The sequence below is a fragment of the Saccostrea cucullata genome, unplaced genomic scaffold (genome assembly GCF_032062105.1).
Source record: "Saccostrea cucullata isolate Sc308-1 unplaced genomic scaffold, CSIRO_AGI_Scuc_v1 ctg9582, whole genome shotgun sequence".
Taxonomy (NCBI): domain Eukaryota; kingdom Metazoa; phylum Mollusca; class Bivalvia; order Ostreida; family Ostreidae; genus Saccostrea; species Saccostrea cuccullata.
Genome location: NW_026929864.1, coordinates 72,951 through 90,862, shown reverse-complemented (window position 1 = coordinate 90,862; position 17,912 = coordinate 72,951). Strand labels below are relative to the sequence as shown.

The 17,912-nt window shown below is 31.3% G+C and overlaps 1 long non-coding RNA gene across 1 annotated transcript; it reads left to right on the top strand.

The window, feature by feature from the left end:
* Positions 1–6,817: 6,817 nt before the first annotated feature.
* Positions 6,818–11,479, top strand: LOC134282339 (uncharacterized). The gene is made up of 5 exons (XR_009995271.1): positions 6,818–6,873; positions 8,446–8,460; positions 8,990–9,028; positions 9,613–9,642; positions 11,353–11,479. It is a non-coding gene; the product is annotated as an uncharacterized LOC134282339 (long non-coding RNA).
* Positions 11,480–17,912: the final 6,433 nt, after the last annotated feature.

Below are 17,912 nucleotides of genomic sequence, written 5' to 3'. Positions count from 1 at the left end.
TCTTCAGAATAAGCCTTGTTAACCATATTGATAATGAAATAACCTCATGTTGTGGAATCAATTTTGGATTAGATGTAGCCTTATGACCCCTAAGTGGGGCCAAAATATTGGCTCATATTTGTTTTCACAAGAATTAAGGGGGCTAAGAATGTCTTAGAAATCTGAAGAACACCAATATGACTCAAGTAAACATTGTGGGCTAAGTGTCATTTAAATTGAACACTTTCATTACCCTACATATTTTAAATCTGATTAAAAATATTTTTTAAGGAGAAAATTAATTTTCTAACATTAATTTCCCTGTTTTGCACACATCATAGAGTAATCCTTTAGATAAATTTGGGCTTTCATATAAAGTGCTATTTATAGAACAACAGTGAGTCTCTTCAATTCTATTCTTAACACATTGCCATGTGGTTGGCACTACTTTCATGGCTAACATTTTCTTGTTGAACTGACAAGTATGCATTTAAAGAATTGTACCTCTTGTAGTCAGTTTTCATTTAAAACAATGGTTCTTCACAAATAGTTGTAGCCACTTTGTTTATTTAACTATTTCATATTTTTTTGGATTTTTTTATGCACTGCTAAAATCTGTGGCTGCGCAGTCCTGAAGGTGTATTGTGCACTTCATAGCTGCAAACTACTGCAAGTGTCAATGTAGCTGCATATACCCAAAGATGGTTTTCATTATGAAGATAAAATGGACCAGTTTTCAAGTGTTGCCAAGGCTTATTTTTAAAGATATTAAGGTTTTTATTTTCAGTGAGTCTCACTTGGCTGCACACAAAAGCAAACCCTTAAGGAACATTTTGCAATCAATAGCAGCCACATGATGGCGTGGAAGTGGTGCACGTCTTTGGCTTAGACAATCTTTTAACAATTGTTTACATTTTATCAGCGGCTTTGGTAAATTTTGAAACTTCATTTTCTTTAAAAGGTCTATATTTTCCGAGAAATGATTGAATGCTTCCTCAATATACCCGCGTAAGAGCGAGCTACGTTTTAAAGAGAGAGGTACCTTCGTAAACCTGGAATTTTCCATGAATCTCGGGGCATGGATGTGACCCATACCAAACCAGATTATACAGAAAAAAATCTTTGTTCTTTTTGGATGCTTACCAATTAGAGGCTAGAATACAAACAAAATTAAATTATTTGTAGATAACTGAGTGTTAAATATTAAGATTGATTCATCATTTCACATAACAACACACAAATATATTTCGAATGAGTAATTATATCGACTACAGAGTCTTTGAATTTTGATTATCGTCAAGTTTCTGATAAAAGTGTAGAATCGTCTAAATGTATCCGACTTGGATTTAAAATTTTTGGCAGGTAACTTATGTGGTAGTTTGGAGAAGCCAGGGACCAATGTTTGTGGATTCGCGCGTTCCCATCATCCTCAAATTTACAACTCCACGAATAATGATTTGACAATATCTAAATTCTATTTTATAAAAAAAATCGCCTGAATATAAAAGTCACACGTACCTGCATGAAATAAGGTCACCACAAATCAAAGGAATTATGCTTGCCCGTAATCATTGATCTCCCACAAGCACATTATGAATGACTCCGCAATGATTTATTGAACTTGATTGCCTAGGTGTATGCAGTTTTTCTCTCAGTCGAGAATTTTTCACTCATACAGAGACACAACCATATACCTCCGAAGGGCTTTCAAATTTAGGCCTATACTCGACTCCCAAGATCCTTGAGGAGTAGAGGATCTTTCTCGTGTCAAAACCCGCCTTTTGAATTGTTTTCGTCGAAAGACCTGTGATTTTGAATTGCCTAGCTATTGTAGAAAAAACAATTGCTCTCTTTTTAATCTACCTGGGTCAGTTGCGGCTGAGGTTCGAACCCAGAATCTTCTTGTCAAGTTCATATTGCACTAATCACAGAGCTACATGTACATGGAAAGTTTTTTTTGAATCGACAATCAATTTTAAACCGTAGTTAAAGCAATATAAGCTACATTTTGGAAAAAATTATATTTTGCTGTTAAAATGATTTATTTGCATGTACTTAAAACCTTTATGATCAATTAGACTTACACGATTGATTGATTGTATACTGTTTAACGTCCCTCTCCAGAATGTTTCACTGATATTGCCGGTGAAGGGCTGCAAATTTAGGCCTATGCTCGGCACTTACGGCCTTTGAGCAGGGAGGGATCTTTATCGTGCCAATCCTGCTGTGACACGGGGCCTCGGTTTATACGGTCTCATCCGAAGGACCGCCCCATTTAGTCGCCTTTTACGACAAGCAAGGGGCTACTGAGGACATATTCTAACCCGGATCCCCACGGGGTGACTTTAATGAAGCAGAAGAAAAACTTTTATATACAATCCAACATATAGTTTTATTTTAAAAAATCATTATTGTACAGGATGATAATAATGTAATTTTGATTCAATCGAAGCTTATAAATTGTTCTTCCATCGCAAATATGAACAACAGAAGTATATTAACGTTTTTTTGTCATTGCTATAGTTATTTACAATTTTGCAACTAAAAATTCCGATATCAAAGTTGCAGCTCATATTGCTTTAAGTTGACGTTTTTAGGATTGTCAAGCAATGCCGATAAAAGTAGAAGTTTGGGAAATTATCTTGTTTGCAAATACTGTGTTCTACGGATTGTTATGTTGATAATTTCTTCTTTAATCTGTTTCTATATATATTTATTACTGATTTATTTTTGGATCCTCATGAATGTCAAAGAGGTATTCAATCTTTTAAGACTTTTGTTCTGGAAATTCACCGTTATTGAAAAAAAATTAGCAAAAATTTTGATTGGGGATACTGGGGCCAAGTCATTTTTATGACACACCTAATGGGTCGGTCCAGGTTACATTTTATAGTATGCCCATTTAAAGTCGTTAGTTTGGTGATGAAAATATGATACTGAACATAGAAAACACATATTGACGATAGGAAATTTAAAACTGTGCACGTGTCAAATTGTTTAAATCTTAGTTCACCATCAATATTAAATTCAGCAATTCTGCAAGAAATAAACCAAGATGTCACAATAATTAAGTAGAGGTCACTGAAATCGTTTTACTTTGTTTTTGACAATTCTTTAATACATCCGTTTTAAAAAAAGATTGATTTCAATGAAAACAACACATCTGTTGCGTATTATTCTGTAGATCCTGTTCCTTACATAGTTTAATTTTTCAACCCTTACCTCTTTATGACTCATACTATTCAGTTTTAAAGGAAATGCGGTTCACCTTCAAATTAATACTTGATCCTTGTCTTTTTTATAAATTTATTTTGTAAACGAAAGATAAACTAATACTGACCTTTTTGTAAATTTGTAATCAAGAGTCATATTTAAACACATATGGTCTAAAAAAATTCTTTTGAAACTTTTACTTTAAAATCTGAATAAACATATAAAATAGACAAATATTTTCAATGGGAGATGATGTTTCCGTTGCAGACAATAAATCGGATCTAGGTGCAAATTCATTATTTACTAACATTAACTTTTAGAAATATCTTCATTTGTTAAAGTACAAATAAAAATTAAAAATATCAATGACAATAAATTTAATTTTATAGCACCATTAAAGATGCTTTATTTACAAATGTGCAGAATAAGCTTGTGTTTACGTCATAAAAGGTCTTTCGAGGACGTTACATTTTCCGTTCACGCATATTTGCCATCGGGCTCTCATTTATGGTAATAAATTATTCAGAAATGATCGGGGCGTGTTGATCCAGATATTGGACAATCCCTGGCCTTAATCGTCCAATGTCCTAGGATTGTTTGGTAAACGTAGTATCCGATTTCCATACCATCCTATACGTGTTCTATTGATGGCAAATCAAGGGAAACTGCAGACCGGCAACATGTCGTCTGGCGATATCCTGTTGCAGTGTGTTTTTTTTTTTCGTCTCCGTTGAACGGTATCACGTGTCAGATGATGTTGGACTATTTTATTCCTAAGACAAATTTATTATATATTTGAAATACCTGATCACTTTCAATTGATTATCTGCAACTGGGTATGCAAACGCTGGCCTATGCAAACATCCGAGTAACCTCTCTTTCTTAGCGATAAACCCTCCGGCCACCATCACTGCCGTTAAAATTAAAGATTGTTTAATCCCTAAAGAAAACATTGCCCCACTTGAAATTGCTACCTCTGAATTCTTCGAAACTATCCTAATAGTAGAAAAATGACGTTTGAGTAATTATGGACCTACATGTAAGACAGGACATCTTGATCTGATAATATTCTGGCACAAGCCGTTACGTCCTGTTCTCGCACTTATGCGCCTTAGACTGGGGATGCTAGAGAAGTCACTCATACTGTTTAAAGATTATACGCAGCACTGTTAGGTATTACTATAAAGAAATCAATGAAATTTTGATGTTCAGAAAAGGAGAACTTTTTAAAACTGAATTTATTTGTATAAACCGTTTTATACTCAAATAACTGAAATACTCACGGTAATAGCATAATATATCCCACTCTGTACTGAATTAAGTTTGGTCCAATCAATGGACAGTCACGTTAATAATGCATTGTACTTAATATCGCAGAGGCATACCCTAGTTGAAATTCAAAAAAAAAGTTTTTTGTTTTTGAATAGTTTGTACTTTCTACAGTGTAAGGGCTGCTGCTTTAAATATAATATGCAATTTGTTACTTAACTTTTCAAGTACATGTAATTGGGCTCATGTCGAAATCTGTTCGATTTTTACCAAGTATTTTATGTCTTTATTGAGTCATGCTCTTGAGTTAAAGACATTAAGATATTAACAGTAGTGATGGAGACACCTCAAGTGTACTGTGCAACGATATATTCACGATGTGTTGTTAATTAGATGTGGATACCTAAATATTCCAAGGAACATTTGGACAATTTGAAATTACAAGATTTACAAAAATCAACAGCTTAAAAACGTAAGACTTTTTAAACTTATTTACATTTACAAATGTATCCCTTTATATGGCACTTCTGAAAGCAATGCGTATATCTAAATGTATAAATACATGTACAAGTTTCTCGAACGTCATAAACGGTCGACGTTTCTTCTCGGTGACGTCATAAAGAGTTGATGGGCAATATAATACAATATGATAGATAACATACATGCCGTTGGGTTTGAAAAAAAATCATTTTACGCGTTAAAAGTCATAATAGGGCAAATCTAAAATATAGATAAGTCGCAAATGTAAAAATAAGTAATAATGTATGATTTTTAAACAATTATCGGCTATAAATAAGGGTTTGTTCGATTTCAAATTCATCATTAAGCACTTCGGGTAAATCGATAGATTTTTTTAAAGTGAAACCTTATATCTTAAATACAACAATTTCCTACGATAAATGAAAGTCCAAGATTTTTGATATCATTGAAAGCTGCATTTTCAATGAAAATAGAAATCGTAAATTTATTTACCTTGTCAGCTCGATAGATTTTTTAAAATTACTATAGTTTTATTGTGTGAAAACTACAATAGGTATTTTTATACCATATTTATTTAGGATTATATAGGAAAAGGAAAATGCGGTCATTTGAAAAATCATTTTGTTAAAAACATTCTAATTATTTGCACAGATACTCTAAAGTAGGCATCAAAAAGGTGATAGAGTTTCTGACTGACAATATCTACAGTGTATATGATGTTTGGAGACCAGGTCTTCTAACAATCTATTGGAATTCTCATGGATACCAATTGCGCCCCGTTGTTAGCAGACCTATATTTGCATTTATATTAAGCAGAATTTGTCCTAATTCTTATACGTTAAAGAAAGTAAATACTTGCTGTGGCTTTCATCTCGACATTTAGATAAATCGACGACGTATTTCTCAATTAACAACGGTAAATACATTTTCATGTCGATACGATATAATCCTTGTGAGCTTGAGATAAAAGATACAATAGACTCTGTCACATCTGTTTTATATTTGGATATTTAACTTGAAAAAAACTTTAATGGATATCTCTCACCCAAGCTCTTTTATTAACGTGATGACCGTCAACTTCCTTTACTAATGCAGCAATATATCTTCATCACCCGCATGCGAAGTTTATATATCTCAGTTGATTCGATACGCAAGAGCATGCTTACTCTATGAAAAATTTCTAAAAAGACATTAATTATTTACAAACAAACTGAAAAAAACAGCAGTCTCGTTAAAAGTCATCTTTTCGTAAGTTCTATGGTTGATACAATGACCTTGTAAGCAAATACAATGTACACTCCTTGAGCCAAATGCTGACTGACGTTTTTCGTATACTAATTGTTAGTCCAATATCTATAAAATGAATTGACGACGAAATTTTTCGTCATTTCCCGATAATGACAATGATTGATAGGGGATACTCATTCCACCATGGCACCTAATCCCATCTCTGATGTTCTGGTGGTCTATGTTTGCTCCGTTCCTATTTTGTATTGTGTTATAGACTTTCGATCTTATATCCATATTTTTCATTCAATGTACCAGATTTTTAAAATTTGTCAGTTAAAAGGAGAAATATCTCATTTTTTTTTTATTTCTGTATTTTTTTTCATTGTCATGTATGATTGTTTTTAATGTAAGTTATATTATGAAAAATCCTTAAACAAATGGAAGTTTTTTTAATCGTTTTGTATATTTTCAGAATCGACAGTTTTTTCGGAATTGAAGTGTTATATGCAGCTATTTCTTGATAGATACAAAATGATTTTGATTGGATAAAAAATTAACCAATTAATCTTTGACTTGTTCTTTCTAAACGAATCAATAACCCCAGCAGAAGGTATATAATAAACTCTCTGAATAAACTTTAATATAATTATCTTTTCCACTGGATCAGAATGAAGACTTTCCTGTTTCTTGCTCTATTGTTTTGTGAGTATCTGATGTTTTGATTTCATATACAATTCTTAACTGTAACGTAATCATGTACAAAATATTTATAAGTAAATTATTAGACAAGTCTACAGTCATTATAATTACAATACAGTCTCTGTAATTTCACTACATACTACCTCTACAAAGTATTTCGCAATATTGCGTTATAATGCAGTAATTTCTTAAATCTGAATCATATTTCAAAATATTAGAAAAAATGTATTTGGAAGGGTTTTCATTAAAAAAAATTCTGACAACATGTTACAGTACAGATAACTTATCTTGATAAAGTAGCAATAAATCAGCAAATTGAGCATCAGGACTGGGGTTCATAAAGATACTTAAGATTTATGCTAAGATACACACTTAAAGGCAGATAATAAAAACAAGCTATTGTCAAAAAATTGAAAATAACAACTTGGGCCATGTTTTAATAAGTTAAATGAATAAGTTTCACCGCGTAGTTTTTTTTATATTTTTATTCAAAATTTCACAAAAATAGGATTTGAAGTGAAATAAGAATTGTTTTAGAAAGGTATACTTTTGAACATAATTTTAAGGTTTATATGTACAATTTATTTATACATGAATTCTAGAAATTTATTATTTGCATCATTTGCTATGAAATTATATCTATAGAATATATACTAATCCAGACATCCATTTTTTTGTATCCTCTTTTCTTATAATTAAGTATAAATAGTTTTAGTTAAGAAAATAATCTTATCATATTCATAAAAATTCTAAGTGTAGCTTAGTCACTATTGCAACAAATAGAAATTCCCTTACTTCAGGTGAATTCTTTTGTGATGGAGGGATTTAGATCTATGTGTATTACGTCATAACTGAAATTTACAGCTGTTCATCAACATTGCACATTTGTATCATTCCCGTTGATAAATATCTGAAAGGCAAAAAGATTTTCTAGTTAGATGTTTAAACATGCTTCCTTAATTAAATATTTTAATTTCTTCTGTCACAATTATTTTATGTTGATAAAGAAAAACAAATATTCTTATCTGATCGGGTACACTAAATTTTAAGTTAATTATTAGTCACTATTTCAGTTTTATGAAATATACCTAGGTATTTCTACCAAAATTAAGTAAAACTTAGGAGAGTTAAGTAAAAAATACAATGCTTGTTATTTTTCAAACTTAAGAATACATTAAAAAAAATTTTAGAATTTCGGCCCAGCTACGTGTATATATATCATCAGGATCAGCATTACATAAACAAAGAATCTGATTGGAATACCTTGAATAAAACGTTTCAAATGTACATGTAATACTAAAATCATTTGCCACGTTAAAAAACAAGCGCAGTTGGCGACAATGGAGCATCACAGCTTGTACATTGTCAGTAAGAAAGTGAAACATTAAAATCATAATCGATTTTGTATCAAAATGAATTCTCTTTTTCAGACTTAACAGCATTTTAGCGCTTTATATTATCGAAAACAAATTGAATCACTAAGGCTGTCATATATTTGTTATATAACAAAATAGAGCTTATTAAGCAAAATAATTCATCCTGCACATGAGATGATATTTGTATTTATACATTTAGGTATTTTGGGAACTGGTAAGTAAATACTTCTTTTCTTGATCCAATGACAAAATTCCAGACAAAGGAAAAGAACAAGAATACCTAATACTGAATATCAAAGTTTACAACAATTTCTAAATTGAAATAATTCTTTTGATTATTAATATAATGTGGGTCAAATTGTTTCCGTTAACATAATAAAGAAAAAAAAACATTAATATTTATTAACATTGTTCGAGTTGTTTCCGTTAACATATTTTATATTCTTTATTAAATTAGTTTATAAATACTTCAATATATTCAAAAGTAGATGTTAGATCCGCTCGCATACTCGCTAAACTATCATCTAACAACATCCACTAGAGAGTTACGTTAGAGGTCAAAGTCTTTCAACCAATCAATATGTAGCCTGCAAAATCATCGTATATTTGTTGATGCGAATAAGACTAGAGTTGTTCTGAATTTGACCACAGATATGACCCTCTATGGAATTTTGTTAGTGTAGCGAGTATGAGTATGCAAGCATATCAATGATCTGATTTAATTTACTTCTGCTATATTACAGCCCAAATTGAGGCAATTGACCTTTCTGGAGAGCGAGATGGTAAGTGGAACAATTTTATAGGAAGTAGCAATAGGGGAGTTACCTATTTTGAGAAATATTTGCTTATTGAGTATAAATAACTATGCCTGAGCAATATCAGTCTGAAACCTTTACAAAAAATTACTTCCTTTTGCACACTATAATAGAAAAAAGCAGTTCACGGAGGCATAAGCAAATTATTTTCATTCTTTTTTATTTATTCAGTCAGTCAGAGAAAACCCTCTAGAAAGTGCAAATTAAATTTAATTGTATTGAAGTGAGTGTAAAAGGGTTTGCTAAAGAGTGTGGATTTAAATGTACGAATTAAATACTGATGGTAAACAAAAGGCAAAGAACAAAAGAAATCGGAAAACTGTTTCTAAGTAAACTAAATATAAGAGACGTTAAAGAATAAGGTGATGCAGAGATATAGAACAGAGAGAGAGAGAGAGAGAGAGAGAGAGAGTAGGAAAGGACGGACAAACAGTGATCACTCCTCTCTACTTACATGTAATGAACAACGATGAGACAACCTAATTATGTTTTCTTCTCTATTTTGTTAATATATTTCCTTTTATTGATTCGTCAATTGATTTTGCTTGCAGTGACTCCAATTCGAATTTCTAGAGCTGAAGGTATGTTGACTTCTGAAATGATATTTCTAGTTCAATGTATCTGTTTTTGAAGGTAATAACTTACTCGTATATAAGAAAATCATGACGCGAGAATGTTGCTTAAATGCAAAAATTTATTTCATTTTTCTTTATTTGGCTTAAATAATTTGATATGATGTAAGCTACATTGTAATAAATTACCCTTATTTTCCCATATCCAAGTACGTTTGATGTATAAATCAACATGCAAAAAAAAAAAAAATCCATATTAAACTATGTTTCTTTTTTTGTTTGGAATGTATTCATTTATTTCTTTTGGAACCCAATTTCCTCAAACATTTACAATTTTAGGGAAGGTAGACAGAAGTTTTCCTTAAAACAAACTGTAAAAAGTTATTTATCTTGAAAAAATCCATTATAATCAATGCGCGTATATAAAAAGGGACAGACCTGATATTCAAGAGGTGGGATAAGGTGATTTAGTTGAAAAAGCACCCCCTTTCTACCGGTCAAACCATTCGTAAAACCTAAAAAAAATTATTTAGAATACATTGCGTGGTCAAATCTTGTATTATAACAAAAGAATAACAATTAGTTTGGTAACTAGTAAAGTAAGTAAACTTAAATAAAACTCTATGAATGTTTTCATTAAAAAAATGTCTATTTAGCAATCATAAAATTTGCTAAATGCTGAAAATTAAAGAAATATCATTAAATCCCTGACACATCAACATATATGTCAGTAGCATGTTACGTGAAAAAAATAATCGTATTCAGATAAAGTTCTGGAGTTAAAGATAAGCCATGATGCATTAACACCATAAAAGGTAAAACGGAAAACATTCACAGTATTCCACATGTACCTGTGTACCGCAATCTTTCTTTGATTGTTAGATAGATGGCGCCACGTAAGCAATTTCTCAACTTGTGTTATGTAAACATATTCAGGTCAATCCAGAGAATGACATGTATATTACAAAAAAAAAAATCCTGATCCTTTTTGACATTATTTGAGATACTCTTAAAAAATCTAAATCATTCCACAAGTAAATGTAGCTCACAAAGTACTTTCGGCGGCCTACACCAAATTGCAAAAGCCTGCACTAAATATAATGCTGCTAATATTATAAAATCTTCATAAATGAAAGTAAGATGTTAGTTTTTCAAGCTCTTGGTTTGAACCCTTTTCAACCTTTGCATCATTGTTGCCACTTTCCTTTTCTTGAAAGCTGATTTATTTACCCCAATATTTATAAAGTACAAGGAATACCGATATAAATGCTGTTTTTTTTCTTAATTCTCATTCTGTTGCTTATTTTCCCCTATAACTGCTATTCAACGAAATACCTTTCTCTCTTCTTTATGCCTTATATAAGAATATTAACATTTGCTGTGTTTTTCTACTAAGGCAACTCTGAAATTAATTTGAATACCATTTTGAGTATACTCACGCTTAGGAATATGCAATGAAAACAAGAAGGAAAGTGGCGTCAGAAGAAGGTCAAAGACACCTCGATAAAATTCAAACGATTGCAATGTTATGCTAGAGCGCTTCAAGAAATATGATTACGTGACAATTCAGTCTGTGTGATTTACACACCAATATCTCACACAAAACTTAAAAACATTCCTGAAATGATATAACCCACCATATTTTTTGTTTAATAAGAGCCGCATGCCATCTGAAATATATGTATTCGCCTATATTGATTAAATTGTTTTCACTTTCAGCGCGATCCAAAGGATATTCCTGCTGTATTAACTGTCGCTCTTGGTGCCGGTGCTGTTACGCATGATGTTGATGAAAATCCAAAAAGAAAACTATCTGATGCAATTCATTTGAAATAAAAAAACAAACTTAAAAAAATTTTTTAGAATGGTTTTTGTTACGAAAGCCCGTTGAGGCCAGTTCAGAGAAAGAAATATTTTTTATTGCGTTTAATCGCAAAAAATTTTGCGTTTAAACGCAAGAAATTGAGTTTAATCGCAATAATTATTCCATTTAAACGCAAAACATTGCGATTAATCGCAATGACCATTGCGTTTAAACACAAAACACTTTGCGATTAATCGTAAAAGATTGCATTTAAACGCAATGTTTTGCGTTTGAACGCAAAAATTTACGCGATTTAAGGCAATAATTATTGCGATTAAACGCAATAATAAATGTTTGCGTTTAATCGCAATATTTTTTTGTTTAATTGCAATATTTTTTGCGTTTAATCGCAATAATTTTTAGCATCTAAAGGCAATATTCTTTATATTTAATAGCAATCATCTTTATTGATCTCTGAAGAGTGTAATGGACCCGGGCAATTTTTACTTTCTTTTTTGTACAATAACCTATGAGGATAATTGTGTATTGTTCAGCTTTATAGAATTAGATTCTTTTGAAATAGCATTTTCTGAATGATTAGATCATTGATATGGATTTAAAGAGGAGAAAGAAGTGTCGATCTGTATAAACAAAGACTAACTTAGAAAGAAACAAAGCTTCAGCATGTATAGATATCTATATTCCTGTTTAAGTTTTGTTCAGTTGCTTTCAAACACATATGTCATTTCCTATATTGTTTTCTCTAATTTTAAACTTTAAAACTATGCAAACAATTTTAAAGGTGTTCGAAAGAGAATACCAGAAAAGAAATAATGATTGAAAAACTATCACTCAACGTTGCGGTCAAAAAGTTTAAATCCTTAATATAGCGCTTAAGGAAACAACTAATGAAATGTTTAGACTTATGTATACATGTATGTATTATTTCATATTATGTGTATGTATATTCACAAACTTTCCTTTGATTACTCACATTATAATTAAACACGAGAACAAAACAATTAAAAAGATGGAATCATATGAAATTAGAAATAAATCAAATGAAAACAGTTTGACCGATATGATCTACCAAATTGATTAGTCTATCAATACCAGTGAAACATTCTTAATTAGCTGTGATACCGAAGGAATTGATTAATGGCTACGTTAATTTAAAGTGTTGGGCTCTAATAGCTTTAAGCAACTCTGGTTGTTAAAATGCTATTGTTAAACTTCAAATCTCACTGCTACGTTTTCAAAAAAAAATTATTTATTATATTCTTTGCGATTAAACGCAAAAAATTATTGCGATAAAACGCAAAGTTATTGCTATTAAATGCAAAAAAAATTGCGTTTAATCGCAATAATATTGCGATTTAACTCAAAACTCATTGCTTTAATTTGCAAAAGAATAGCGGTTGAACGCAAAAATTATTGCGTTTAATCGCAATATTATTGCGTTTAAACGCAGTAATTATTGCGTTTAAATGCAGTAATTACTGCGTTTAAACGCAATAATTATTGCAATTAAACACTAAAATATTATTGCATTTAAACGCAAAAGTACTGCGTTTAATCTCGAAATCATTGCATTTAAACGCAAAATATTGCGATTAAACGCAAAGGATTGCGATTTAACGCAAAGTACATTGCGTTTATAAGCAATGATTATTGCTATGGAACGCAATGTTTTGCATTTAAACGCAATAATTATTGCGATTAGAAGCAATAAAAATTATTTCTGTCTCTGAATTGGCCCCAACGGGCTTCTGTACTTTGTTTAAATAACGGAATATATTTAGTCAAGTAAGGTTAGTTAAATGAAAAAAAAAATGTTATCATGACATGAGTTACCGGTTATATCCTTTCGATTATGATTTTTCAATAATTACGGTGTTCTGGCTTGTAAAGTTCATTGTTTTAATTGAATTCATGGATTTATGTACCTCATATGGCGGTGCTCCGTTTGCCACAAATATAAACACATGGTTTGATTTGAATGATCATTTACTCAAAGTAAATAAATGAACAATGTACAGCTTTCCTTCGTATAGGACACGTCTATCAACGTTTCTGTCTTTAGAGCAAACATCTCTGCTACAACTTGGCAAACATAATAGTCCGAAAGCGTATAGTGAATTTTAACTTTTTTTTATTGTTTGGCCACAGACATTTCATTCCAAAAGCAGTTATGCAGAACAGTTAAGGCAACAATTTCTAAAAAAAAAAAAAGTCACCGAATACGATACACTTAATGTTTAACTGTTTTATTTTTCAGCAAGACACTCTAGTTAAAAAAATCTTTATGTTATCTTAAAGAGTATGTCCATCGCTATTCACATCGGTATTTTTTGTCATCATGTGACCCTCTAAAGTCAGGTGGGCTCCGATTTTAGGTCAACAAACTTAACCAAAAAGTTCAAGATCAAGGCAAACAAAAAATAACTGTACTGTGTTTTAAATTGTCCCTATGTATCTATACTTTCGCAAAAGTGATGCCCATTCAGTCAGTTTTCCGATACACAAGTTATTTAGCTAAAACATACAGTAGTTTCTGAAAAAAGGGTGTTTTCCTAATTCCATCAAAAATTATAAATTACCTAAAGGATTACAAAGAAATGAACATCACTTTTTGAAAACTATACAGTAAATTAAATAATTTAAAACAAAACATATTTTTTAGACTGTCGCCTTTTTTTGATTAAAAATTGACATCTTGGTACAGTCAATCTTAATATAGTTTTAAAACGCACCAATGACCCAGCGTGGGAGATAACTCTTTAGTACTTGATATAGTTTGTTTACCTTGTAGATTTTAAATAACTATACTTGCGGACTTCGCTGGGATCTTTTTACTAAATCAAAATGGTATGCATAAAACATCCTCGACATTACTTTTTATTTTGTGACTTCGTTTGCGATACAATGTATGGATCATGTATGCTAAAAGACGTCTTTCAGACTTTCCGCATTTCCTCAAATAGGCCTATGTGTAAACACACATGCAGCTACATGTAGGTGTAAAGTTTGCCACAGCATGTTATCTAAAACGCCAATTGCTAATAAAAATGGAAATGTTCAATTATAATTAAAAGTCAATTGATAGGCTCCATCAATAATTAATTCGATAACTATACCCCCCTGTCACTACTGTACATACACTTGTGTACAAATAAGAAAACGTTTAGATTTTATTCGCATACGAGATTCTATTATCGATTTCATTCAAACCTTCAACTCTTAAGGATTTTAAGTTGTAAGTTTTAAGAACTAAGTGGAAAGCATGAAAAATATTTGTCAAGGGGCTACCTTTTTATTCCAAAAATGGGGGGGGGGCAGATCTCGAAAATGTTGAAAATAAATATGTTACAGCGTGGATACAATGTAAGAAATAAATAATCTGCCCAGATCAGTACTCCCATAAATTAAAGGGTTTTCTTTCTTTGTCAGACATTTTTGAGTGGAGAGGAAAATAAATAATCTGTCCTTCATCTTATTGGAAATAAATATTAATTTGTCCTTCATTGACATGAAAATAAAAAAAAACGACTTGAGAAAACTTGCCAACCACCCCTCACTTCAGAATCAAATGGTGGTCCCCTTTCCTGTTCCGAATCAATTAGGGGAGTATTCAATCTCCTTTTTAGTTACAATTATTGGAAAACAAATCAACACAATGTACTTGCTGGAAATAAGATCTTAATGGACATTGACACCCACCACACAAAATATATGCAAGTTAGATTTTCAAATCTTAATAGCCTTTTCAACACCTGCACAGTAAGTACATGTATATGAAAAAAGTCAAAGCATTACCTATCAAGAAAATCTATTTCATAAACAGCTTTTCAAATTCATAAGTATACTGTATAAGGAATACTGAGCAGGTGTAAATTATTTCCATCTCTTCATGTTCTTCTGGATGAAATCAATTCTGAAAATACATGTATGGGAAAATCAGGATATACATGTATGCATACATGTACCATTATTGAGAGTAAATTGGTGTTTAAAAAAGTTTTAAAATTCAGAACAATGCATGGAAGCATGAAACATTGAATGCATAACTAAATGTTTGCAATTCTACTGTTTTATTTCATTATTTTGCCAGGAATATTGCACGGTTTTTGGCTAATATGGAACATACCATTTTCCTTAAATGATGGATTATCTTGCTGTGTGAATGAATCCATTGGTTCAAATCTTTGTGTCATTTTTTTTTATGATGGTAATTTTAGCTAACTTCTACATGTGTCTGTAGAAAATTCCAGGCCGTGAGTACAGAAGATGATGCAAAAGAGGCAATCAAATTATTTGTTATAGATTCAATTTTCAAAACTAAATGAGTAATGTGCTGTCATAGTTTTAATTGAACAGAGAAATGTACGAGAGAGAGAGAGAGAGAGAGAGAGAGAGAGAGAGAGAGAGAGAGAGAGAGAGACCCTCCATCCTCAGATAGCTGTTGTATCAAATATTTTTTTTTCCTAAACATTTTTCCTAAATATTCCAAGCAGTAAAAGTAATCATTTTTTAAGATTAACAAATCTGTTTGACAGAAATCATCGGCATTTTTTTCCATCTTCAGGTTCACACGGTTCACACGAAGTCCACATGCTTGTCCTGTCAATGAAATTCATTCGACACAGTGGAGGTGTGGAAATCTTGTTTCACCGAAGATGCCGAAGGCAAAGAGTCAATTAGTATTTCAAAGTAGGTTTAATATTTTTTTCCTATAATTTCTAGATCTGATTTTCGCATTTCAGCAGAAAAAAAATAAATAATGATAATATATACTTGGAAGGATTAAGCTTGAAATTGAATTTGAAACATATTCTCTTTCAATTTAAAGTACTACTGCCGGCACATGTATATTTAGAAATACTATTGTTTAATGACTGTTTTAATGAAATTTCGTTTTAAGGCTGATTTTCCTGTGTTACAATACACAATAAACATGAATTAAGATATATTGAAAATACCAAAAATTTGATTTCGGGAGAACAAGCGCCCTCCTCCCCCCTCCTCCCCCGGGGTGGGGGTGGGGACTCGTAAAAATTCTAATGTATTACATTTTAAAAAGGTTGGTCTTTTCTAAAATTTAAAATCACACTATCAAATTGATTCACTCTAAAGTTATTTGATTCACTGAATATCTGCAGTACCGTTCATAATTCTCATACCTACATGTAGTTCTATTATTGTGTTTTCTTGCAGTTTTTTAAAATATGTGTTAAAAATAATTCTTTCAACGAATTGTCGTCTTTTACATTACAACAAAATGTTGCCATGCTTGAAGGATTTGTACATTGCCCTTATTTAAATTAAATATTTTAGCATCGTTCTACATACATGTAGGTACTTATTGTATAATTTTCCAAGAGAATTTTATGTATAAAGTAACAGCTAAGTTAGAATAATGAATATTTATATAGTAGATACTTTTTGCAGTGAAGTATTTATTCTCAAGAAAGATATCTTAGTTTTTCAATTAAAAAAAGTGTATAGCCTTACCATCAAAAAGATTAGTCCTTTCACTTCGGAGTTTCGAACGACAATGAAAACTGAACGATAAGTGAACGGTGAACGCAAGGTGTACGCAAAGTAAACGGAACGAAGAGCGAACGGTGAACGTTTTGTGAAGGGTGAACGCGAGCGCACGGTTAACGGTGAACACAAAACTGAATGAAGAGCGAACGGTGAATGCACGCTGAACGAACGGTGAAAGAACGCTGAACGAATGGTGAGCGAACGGAAAAATGGAAAAGTAGAACGTTTCAGGGACTGTATTTTTTTTATTTAAAAAAAAAATAATAAACGGTAATAATAAAATAATGTTATTTAACAATTACCGTTTATAATATGTTTTTTAATAAATAATTATTATACGCCGGGAACAAACCCTGTGATCAAACGTTACATGTAACATGTTTATGCAATGTTTGGGATGTAACAGTAAACTAGGTATTTTGAATCAAGTTTTTAATTAGAAATAATTGAAAAGTGTTTAACTATTGCAAAAGAGAACGATTCGGTAATACATTCTAAAGTAAATCAGCGCCAAAAAGGGGCCCAGTAATTATTGTTTAAGTGCCCCTGTCCTTTCCATCGTTTTCAACTGCTGCTAATGTTATTAATGATGATTGACGATTTGTTGTTGGAAATTCCATCGATTTATCAAACTTTCTGTATTTAAATAAGGGGACAATTGTACTTTGATAAACTTAGGTGTTATTTCCCTGTGTTTTTGCGTCTTTTCTGCTTATATACATATATCCAAGGTCATTCAGCAGGCAAAACCGATAAAATTCCCAGCTTAACTTAATTTTTTTTTCAATAATTAAAAAAAAAATTAACATATTGCTGAATGGAGTGAATTTGATGAAATGTTGACCTTCTATTTCTTGTTTAGAGAAAACAATCACACCTCTTCATCAATAAAATCATGGGTATATAATAAAGTACAAATCTCCTCAAC